General features: G+C 46.5%; 1 non-coding gene across 1 annotated transcript; it reads right to left on the minus strand.

The window, feature by feature from the left end:
• Positions 1-6,348: 6,348 nt before the first annotated feature.
• Positions 6,349-6,450, minus strand: LOC139229549 (U6 spliceosomal RNA). Its single transcript, XR_011587750.1, has one exon. It is a non-coding gene; the product is annotated as a U6 spliceosomal RNA (small nuclear RNA).
• Between the last annotated feature and the right edge of the window lie 4,434 nt (positions 6,451-10,884).

A 10,884-nucleotide genomic window follows, 5' to 3' on the forward strand; every position in this document is an offset into this window, starting at 1 on the left:
TTCACCGAATTTCCCAGTGGAGATGGCAAGGGGGCGTTGCATGCTGGATGACATCACCACGTGGGTGGCGGCCGAGCGTGCAGCGGTACGTCTTGGCGACGCCCCCACCACCCAACTACACTTCCCGACAGCCCAGGAACTCGGTCGCCGCCGATGGTAAGCACTTAGCCGCCCGTTAGCTGCCCCTGTTCGGCGGTAACGGCTGGCGTTAGAAACTGAATTTCAACCCGAAAGTGTTTCATTCTGATTTCCTCTCACACACAATGCAATGGCCACATCAGAAGCAGCCCTGTCACTACCTGGCAGCGGATCCCTGTCATTAGACTGAGCTGAGAGCTGCAGTAGGATAATAAAACATGTTTTAAAAATTGTTGCAGGTTAAATGACTTTTAGGAAGTGTTTGATACTGTCGGAGCCCATTGGTGTTTATTTTAGGGTCAGTCACTAAGGTAGAGAGTTGTGAAGACAATTATGTTTTTGAGTCATTTTGGCTCAAAATTGACGATATAAGGAAAACGATTTGAGTGCAGTCTTGATTTCCCCCTGCAACTTTGCGAGATTATCGGCAGAAACCCTGGAATAATGGCATAAATGGCAATTTCCATCCCGTCAAGCTCCCACTGGAGGTGGACAAACTCCGCAGAACCCCATTTAATTTAAAAACAAGACAGTGAGATTTTTAATGCAGTTCAATCGATAGAGCTGGTTAAGAGTTCTGTGCTTTCATGGAAGAAAATATAGCATTAAATGCACAGTGAATTAGAACTTTGTTTTCACACCCAGGACATGCATGTGAATCCCACCAAGACTGCTGGGAAGTTTTCTCTGTCTGCTGGTGGTAAGGTTCCTAAGTTAATTGGTGTTGGGCACTTTCAGCCTAGTTCCAGCAAGCAAAAGTCTTCAGCACAAAGTTGCCCATTATCGAGATTAATTGGCACTGTCACTGCAAAGGCTGAATGGATGGTCGGTGAGTGTCGCACTGATCGAGTAGATGATACTCTTATGAGATTAGGATAATGGTGCCTGCAAAGTGGGCGGATGTCAATGAAGTATCCTAAAGGCTTCTGTACAAAATGGATCAGCCTCACTCCCGCCCATATGAATTTACTGAGTTTCACGCACTTGGGAAAAGTACACTCATAATTAATATAACAGGAATCAACAACCAGGGGGCATAGATTTAAAGTAATTGGTAAAATGTTGAGAAGGGATTTGAGGGGAACTTTCTTCACCCAGGGGTGGTGGGGGTCTGGAACTCACTGCCTGAAAGGGTGGTAGAGGCAGAAACCCTCACCACATTTAAAAAGTACTTGGATGTGCACTTGAAGTGCCGTAACCTACAGGGCTACGGACCAAGAGCTGGAAAGTAGGATTAGGCTGGATAGCTCTTTGTTGGCCGGCACGGACACGATGGGCTGAAATGGCCTCCTTCTGTGCTGAACATTTCTATGATTCTATGAATAAAACATACAAGGGGTGGTTTTACCTTTGGGTTCCAGTGCCCAGCGGGCATTGGCGGATCAGCTGCCTGTGCCCATGCCGCCCCGATTTTCCTTTCGATTGATTTTAATCGGGCGGGTTCTATAACAGGTGGCTGATCTCCCAACGGCAGCGTGTGTTGGGGCCTAAAGTTAAAATCACCCCATAAAGTGTTGCCCGTGTTTGGGCAGAATTTGCTTCACTCAGTGTTCTTCTCATTGAGGGAACGGCTCAAACTGACACTCCAAGCAAAACGTGTCAGAGATGTTGCATTCTCAGCAGATCATACAAATCCCCAACATCCCAGCATTGAAGCACTGACCACACTCGATCAGCTCCACTGGTCGGGCCATATGGTTCGCATGCCTGACACGAGAGTCCCAAAGCAAGCGAACTACTCGGAACTCCTACACGGCAAGCAAGCCCCAGGTGGGCAGAGGAAATGTTACAGGGACACCCTCAAAGCCTCCTTGATAAAGTGCAACATCCCCACCAACACCTAGGAGGCCCTGGCCAAAGACCGGCCAAAGTGGAGGAAGAGCATCCGAGAGGGCACGAAGCACCTCGAGTCTCATCGCCGAGAGCATGCAGAAATCAAATGCAGGCAGTGGAAGGATCGTGCGGCAAACCAGACTCCCCACCCATCCTTTCGTCCAACCACTATCTGTCCCACCTGTGACAGACACTGTAATTCCTGTATTGGACTGTTCAGTCACCTGAGAACTCACTTTTACAGTGGAAGCAAGTCTTCCTCGATTCCGAGGGACTGCCAATGATGACAAAGCCTAATGTGTTACTAATAAAACACAAATACGGATAAGGTTTTACTACAGATTCAGTTCGAGACAGGAATGCATTAGTCAAGAGGTCTGTACCACTCAGGCAGTTGTCAGTCTCTCAGTTTGCTCCTGCCATTATTGAGCTCCTGATGAAAGGATCATTGGCTGAAAGTTCATTTTTCTCAACAGTGTACAGGGAATCGGAGCCTTTAAACTCCAATCTGTGAGGAGTCAATAAATCGCTTCCTGCTGAGGGGCAAATGCAAAAATGATTGCAAAGTGTTCCTCAGTCTGCCGTGCTCGAGTGGATAGTTGACCATACTAGCTTTGTATTGTTAATTGTCACAGTGTGTTACAGAGACAAGCAAATGGAACCCTTTCCCCTAAAGGTCTTTTAGTTCATTGGTTTTCAGTGTTGAATGTTTGGTCGTGTAATGAAACAGCGCCACGCTATTTAAACAACGATTCTCAGAATAAGGTTTCTGCAATCCTTTCTACCTCCTGGGCTCAGCTCTTTCTTACAGAGGCAAAGCAGTCTTAAAATAGCATTCTTCAGTTGCTCACTCCAAAAGCACTGTCTTGTTGGTAATGTTTCAGAGCAGATGACACACCGTTTCTCGAACCTGCCCGATATTCAACCCATTGAAATCCAGGAGGATCTGTAAGGGGCAGGTGATCTGCTTTGTCAGATTACAGACAGCGAAGATAAAAACCGACTCCATTGTTTGCAAACCATCTTAATTGATCTGTCCATCAAAGCTGAGGTCCACATCTGACCTGTCCTGTAAGTGAACTCACTGGGGGGGGAGGGAGGGGATGTAAATTGCAGTCGGAGGCTTCCATCGTACGAACGCCTCCGACCCCCAAAAAATCTACAAAAGTACCTGGTGGTCCCGGAGGAACGTAGGATCCAGATCGGAGGCCGAGATTCACTGCGCAGCGCACGGGGAGATTTCTTTCAGGTATGTACGTACATGCTGGAGTCACGTGGGCCGGGACCACCAATCACTATTTTCTCATTGATAAAAGTGGCGGCTCTGTTTGTACGGGCTCCCATTACTATCAATGAGAAAAACCCCTAAAACACCGAAACACAGCATAATAAATAAAACACCTCACATATTTATCATTTAAAATGCCAATTGAAGGTGAGATGACAGAAGCACTCTGTCAAAGGTGAGAAACGTTGCTACAATGAGGAGAGTTTGCTCCAAAGTTTGGAAAGTGCGCAGGTGTAAATTCTGAGGTTTGATACAAGTTTTAACGCTGTCACCGATCATCTCCTTCAATGGCCACTCAACCTCCGCCTCAGATGAACAGACGGGGTCCAAGAGCAGCGTGAAATCCGTGGGCGAGCTGTTAAAGTTAAAAAGTGAGTGAAATATAACTGTTAAGGGCTTCTAAACAAGCCAATAATTGGCTTAATTGCCTCCCCTGTCGCTGTGTGTTGGGTCTGTTCAGCACTGACAGACCCGACATTTGGAAATGGTGTGTGGTGGCTGGGTGACTGTGGGGTCCCGACGCGTTGTCAAAAAAAAACATTTTCCCACCCAACCCGCCACTAAGCGCGCCCGCTGACTGCCCCCCCCCCCCCACCCACCCTGTCCGCAATGCTCCCCCCTAGGAGTTGATTCACGATGGTCCAGAGTCATGTAGTAACCCACAATATTATAAAGAATCGCTAAGCACGGCAGCAGTTCAAGGATCATCACCAACTTCGCAGAGCGAATAGGGCTGGGCAATAAGTGCCACCTTGCCTCTATCGTTCACATCCTGAGAAATAAAAGAAGCCGCTATATCTCAGCCTCAAGAGCAAGGTTACAGAACCAGCATTTGTGCTAGCTTGCGTTTTGTAATGATGTTGAATCTTGCCTCTTTATGCTGCACATTCGAAGGGTGAGAGACCTGCTATAGAAATTCAGAAGCGAAAAACAGGAACATAAGCAAGTGAAGACTGTGAGTAAGATGTTGTATTGGTGCAGAGACCAGTGTGAATGGCTGCCTTTCGCATGTTACAGATAATATAGCGGGACCAGGAAACGGCTCAGCTTGCTCTATAATCCACAGGCTAATGAAGCCGAGAGACGGGCTATAAAAATTCACAACCATTTACAACAGCACTCATAGCAGAATGATAAAGGTTCAGCATCATTAAGTTTAAAACCTCAGTCCCACTGTTACATGTGATTTACTGAAAGTAGCAGTAAGGCCACAGCTGGACACAACACTAATGTACAGTACCATAAAGCAACAAGTGGCTCTCCTCCTGACCCCTCAAAATTTCTCCACCATCTACCAGCAAGACGGACAAGAGCAGTAATGTCAGGGGAGCACACTTGCCTCCAAGTTCCCTGCCAGGTTACACATCATCCAAGGAGAGTTAAGACCAGGACCAGAGCAACTCGGGATGGACAGTGAATGCAGCCTTACCAGTGTCACCCACATTCCAAAGTAAAATAATAAAAATGAAAAGTGTTGAAAGAGAAAGAATAAAAATGGCATTCGCACACATTTCCAACCACAGTTGCCTCGACTGCCCATGTCCTAACTCACACCAAGTCCCGCTCACCCATCACCCCTTGTGCTCGCCTTCCTACATTGGCTTCCGGTTAAGCAATGCCTCGATTTCAAAATTCCCATCCTTATTTTCAAATCCCTCCATGGCCTCACTCCCTCCCTATTTCTGGAATCTCCTCCAGCCCCACAACCCCCACCCCCGAGATGTCTGCGCTCAACTAATTCAGCCCTCTTGAGCATCCATGATTATAATCGCTCAACCATTGGTGGCCGTGCCTTCTGTTGCCTGGGCCCCAAGCTCTGGGACTCCCTGCCTAAACCTTTCTGCCTCACTACCTTTCTTTCAAGATGCTCTTTCTTATATACCTCTTTGACCAAGCTTTTGGGAAGTTTCACTGCGTTAAAGGCGCTATATAAATACAAGTTGTTGTTGCAATTGTACCTAATCCATATTTTACACAGGAATGTACAGGATCAGGAATGGCCCTTGCTGTCCATCAGACCAAGCTCAGGGGCAAAATGTCAACTTTTGCAGCAGCACAAAATGGGTGATAGCGATTCTACAGCCTGTTTGACACCAGTCAATGGAAAGAAAATGGGGGAGGTGTGAAACGGGCGGCTGATTCACTGCAGCCAAATTTCACCCCCTCGGTGTGTGAGAAATCATCTATCGCACCATCTCTCTCACACCCCTCTATCCAATGTCGCTCCAGACTCTGATTCTCAGGCTGCACTATCTCCCTGGGCCATTCATTGCACTCATTCACCATCCGCTGTATAAAAGTCTTAATTCTGATCACCTTCTCTCTTCAAAGTTCGAGTCTATGCCGGCTTGTCTAATCTGTGACTATATTAAACAGATTGACATTTATTAACTCCATCTCCTTTAGGCCCTTGAATCCTATTAGATTAGGCCTGAGCCTTCTCCTCTTCAGTGCATACAATCTCAGCTTCTGAAGCCCCCCCCCCCCCCGCCTCATTATTCAGATGTCTAATCCCAGCTCTCAGTTCCGCTGCCCTTTAAGCACCCTCTCCAATGCCTGGATGTCTTTTGTGGGGATGAAAATGCGACATAGAATTTGCATGGTGCTTGTGGGAGAACGTGTTGGTTTTACTGGTGCCAACATAGTTTGGCCATACAGGATCCAATGCATTCTGTTGGATAAACAATTGGGCTTGTGGTGTAAATTGGCTGAGCATATGGGGTGCTGGCCACATGGTTTAGTGATTACTGTTATAACAGGTTATTAGTTTGGTCAGGTTTAGCCAGCATGCAAAGTGGTTGATTTGGGGGTTGATCGACATCTTTCAAAGGGAAATGGATTCACGTCTGTTGAGAAGTGGGATTGAAGATTATAGAGACACCAACAGTGCAGTTTGATCTTTCTCGGAGGAGGTAGGGAAGGAATTTAGATCCTTAAAATATGGCGTCAGAGGAATCAATGATAGAATAGGAGTACATAGGATTACATCGGATAAACAGCACTGAAACAGGCCATTCAGCCCAACCAGTCCATGCCGGCGTTTATGCTCCACTTGAGTCTCCTCCCATCTTTCCTCATCCAACTCTATTAAAAAAATGGAACACTTCACGAACTTGCGCAGGGGGTAATGCTAATCTTCTCTGTATCATTCCAATTTTAGAACGTGTGCTGCCAATATAGTATATGAGCACTGCACGGATTCTAAATGAAGTGGGACTGATGGACTGAAAAGCGATGAGTCACTCTGATATCTTCACATTTAGCCACATGCTAGTCCATGTCTTCTATTACAGTCCCAAAAAAGACATCCAGGCATTGGAGAGTGTTCGTAAAGGGCAGCTGGGCTGAGAGTTGGGATTAGATTGGTCAGATTTGGTCTTGCCCATAGCTAGCTGCAAAGGGAGATTAAAAGAGGTCACAGTTTGAGCATGTCTGCCTCCACCACCAGACAAACACTTGAATACATTCTGAAACAGTGCCCCCTGTCCACATCCTGCTCTCCCAAGAATCGACTCGAGATAAATCGCAACACCAGGTCCCGGCTCCAGTTTTTGGAGTGAGGATCTATGATGATGATTTGCTGGTCTGCATCAATCAGCTTTTTAAAAGCGTTGAATGTTTTGATGACTCAGCCACCTTGGGACCTAAAGTGGCAGAGTGGGAACGGAGTAAGAGCTGAAAGAGGACACAGGGTGCTCGCTCCACCAGGTGAAATGGAATCCTGATTCCAATTACCTGCAGCCGGCAATCCGTTTCTGCATTAGGCATTTGGGCAGGACCACCGAGTGTGGCATCAGTGAATTAAGGTCACTACATTATTTTAAAGCGCTTTCATTTGTCTCCCAGTGCTTAATTTTTAACTACTTCCTCGATCTGAAGTCTCACACTCTCAGAAAGCTTTAAAGTCTGCCTTTGGCTGACAAACCCCAATGTTATCTGCTCCCACAGTTAAACATTCCATTTTCCAATTATGTGAAAAAAGTTCTTATCTCTCACGTTTGTTTCAATGCCCATATCCATTAATCTTCATAAGTGACAGACAAGCCTAATTTCTTTTTAAGGATAATTAATCTGAATTTCTATTTTTGGAAGTTCTGTGAACAGTTCTCCATGTTCAGCACCATGAATCCTCTCCGTTGCCTTTGATGCGTAGGTATTGAAACTTTGTCAGTTACAACAACAACTTGAATTTATATAGCACCTTTACCGTAGTGAAACGTCCCAAGGCGCTTCACAGGAGTATTATAAGATAAAACTTTTGACTGCTACATATGTAGAAATTTAGTGCAGGTGACCAAAAGCTTGCTCAAAGAGGTAGGTTTTAAAGGAGCATCTTGAAGAAGAAAAGAGAGGTCAGGAGGCGGAGAGGTTTAGGCAGGGAGTTCCAGAGCTTGGGACCAAGGCAACAGAAGGCATGGCCACCAATGGTTGGGGCAGCCTAACTAGCAAAATTCAGCTCTTTGGGGATTTTTCTGAGTGGGGTGGAAGTGGGGCAGAGTAGCCGAGGCTGTCAGTCATCAGCACCATGCTGATGACATCATCGCGCTGGCACGTCACAATGCCCCGCCCCTTCAGTCGGCCGAACCCGCAGCCTTAATTGTCCGCCTGACCTGGCAGTCGGCCGACAAAAAAAAAATAATGTGGTGGCTGCGGCAGTGCGCCCTCCCCTTTAAGGGCAGCCGGGCCACCATGCCACAGAGAGTGCACCGACAGCAAAAGCCGTCTGGGGCACCGATCGGCGGCTGTGACGCTCCGGCGGGGCAATTTCCGGAGGGGCAGTTTCAGGAAGGGGTCCGCGCCAGTCGGTAATGGGTCGGAGTTTGCACGCCGCAGTGGGAAAATGGACGGAGTGGTCCCGGGCACCGTTCCAAAACTCACAAAGGGCAATTTATAAAACGGTGGCCCCTCCGCGGAGAGTCGGTGGCCATTCCACGCCATACCATGGCTGCCGTTTTCAGGCGGCCAGAGGCCTTATCGGAAGGGGCAATTTCCGCCCCTCTTTCCTGGTTTTTGGTGCCCAGAATTGCCAACAATATTCCAGCTGAGGTCTAATCAGGGAGTTCCAGCATGATCTCTTTGTCTTTATATTCTACGCCTCTATTTATAAACCCATGTAACCTATGTGCTTTTTAACCACCTCATCAACCTGCCCCGCCACCTTTAAGGGTTTGAGTGTATGGACACCAAGGTCTCTCTGCTCATCTACACTGTCTTTCCATATTAGTCTTCCCAAAGTGCATCATTTCACATTTCTTCGCGTCAAACTCCATCTGCCACGCTTCCGCCCATTTCATCAACTTGTCTGTGTCATCCTGAGGCCTGTAACTATCCTCATCACTATCGACTATGCTGCTGAGGTGCGCATCATCTGCAAACTTTATAAAATGCTGCTCCCTACACCTGCATCTAGGTCGTTTATAAACATTGAAAAGAGTAATGGACCCAAAACTGACCCTCGGGGAACACCTCGGCAAACCATCTCCCAGTCTGATAAACATCTATCCTTTGCTTGCTGTCACTGAGCCAAGTTTGTATGCATACCACCACTTTCCCCTTCATTCCATGGGCTTCCATCTTCTTAATAAGCCTCCTGTGTGGCACTTTGTCGAATACCTTCCGAAAGTCCATATATACAACATCCACTGCACTACCTTGATCAACCTTCTCTGTTACCTCATCAAATAATTCAATCAGGTTAGTCAGACACGATTTGCCTTCAACAAATCCATTCTGGCTCTCCTTGGTTAACCCATGCCTTTCCAAATAATGGTTTCCAATAACTTCCCCACCAGCGATGTTAGGCTGACTGACCTGTAATCTCCAGGTTTATTCCTCTCTCCTTTCTTGAAAAGCGTTATAACATTAGCAACTCAACAGTCCTCCGGCACTGCTTCTGTATCCAATGAGGATTGACTGATTGTGACCAATGCCTCTGCTCTCTCTATCTTTGCTTCTTTCAGCAATCTCGGAAGTACTCCTACCGGACCAGGTGACTTATCAACTTTCAGTTACACATATATCAGCCCGGTATTTGTGGTCCTGATGACGGTGAGCTGGGAGCGTACGCTGTCATTTCGCCTTTGAACCTGACCGCAACTTCAGGATTTAGCACATGCTGGTGTGGAAATCCTGAAGATGTGGTCTGTCATTCGTTGCTCCTCCACAGGTTATGGCCCTGAAAAACTAATTTTTATTTTGTGTGATGTTAAATTTAACCATCTAAATAAAAATTAACATTTTTAAGAAACTTTTATAAAGAAAATTATTATTTTAAAAAGTTATTTCAAAAGGGGAGGTGCAACGAGACCTGGGTGTCATGGTTCATCAGTCATTGAAAGTTGGCATGCAGGTACAGCAGGCGGTGAAGAAGGCAAATGGTATGTTGGCCTTCATAGCTAGGGGATTTGAGTATAGGAGCAGGGAGGTCTTACTGCAGTTGTACGGGGCCTTGGTGAAGCCTCACCTGGAATATTGTGTTCAGTTTTGGTCTCCTCGTCTGAGGAATGACATTCTTGCTATTGAGGGAGTGCGGCAAAGGTTCACCAGACTGATTCCCAGGATGGCTGGACTGACATATGAGGAGAGACTGGATCGACTGGGCCTTTATACATTGGAGTTTAGAAGGAAGAGAGGGATCTCATAGAAACATATAAGATTCTGACGGGACGGTACAGGTTAGATGCGGGTAGAATGTTCCCGATATTGGGGAAGTCCAGAACCAGGGGACACAGTCTTAGGATAAGGGGTAAGCCATTTAGGACTGAGATGAGGAGAAACTTCTTCACTCAAGAGACTTGTTAACCTGTGGAATTCCCTGCTGCAGAGAGTTGTTGATGCCAGTTCATTGGATATATTCAAGAAGGAGTTAGATATGGCCCTTACGGCTAAAGGGATCAAGGAGTATGGAGAGAAAGCAGGAAAGGGGTACTGAGGGAATGATCAGCCATGATCTTATTGAATGGTGGTGCAAGCTCGAAGGGCCGAATGGTCTACTCCTGCACCTATTTTCTATGTTTCTATGTTTATTTCAGGTTTGCCTTTTCCCTATCAGAGATCCCAAATCTTTGTTTTGCTCTCCTTAACATTTTTTAGAAGTTAGAATTTTATGAGCTTACTCACTTCCTGGTTTGCTGTCTGTGAGAATTGGAGAGGGTGCAGAAATGATTTACAAGAATAGTCCAGTGATGAAGCACTTCAGTTACGTGAATAGATTGAAGAAGCTGAAGTTGTTCTCCTTCGAGCAGGGAAGATTAAGAGGAGATTTGATCGAGATGTTCAAAATCATGAGGGGTCTGGATAGAGTAGATAGAGAGAAACTGTTCCCATTGGTGGACAGGTTGAGAACCAGAGGACATAGATTTAAGGTGATTGGCAGAAGAACATGAGGAAAAACTTTCTTACACAGCGAGTGGTTAAGATCTGGAATGCACTGCCTGAAATTGAGCTGGAGGCAGATTCAATCGTGGCTTTCAAAAGGGAGTTGGATATGTTCCTGAAGGAAAAAAAATTGCAGGGCTGCGGGGAAAGGATGGGGGAGTCGGACTTGCTGAAGTGCTCTTGTAGAGAGCTGGCACGGGCTTGATGGGCCGAATGGCCTCCTTCTGTGCTGTAATGATTCTATGATC

Source organism: Pristiophorus japonicus, chromosome 18 (assembly GCF_044704955.1).
Source record: "Pristiophorus japonicus isolate sPriJap1 chromosome 18, sPriJap1.hap1, whole genome shotgun sequence".
NCBI lineage: Eukaryota > Metazoa > Chordata > Chondrichthyes > Pristiophoridae > Pristiophorus > Pristiophorus japonicus.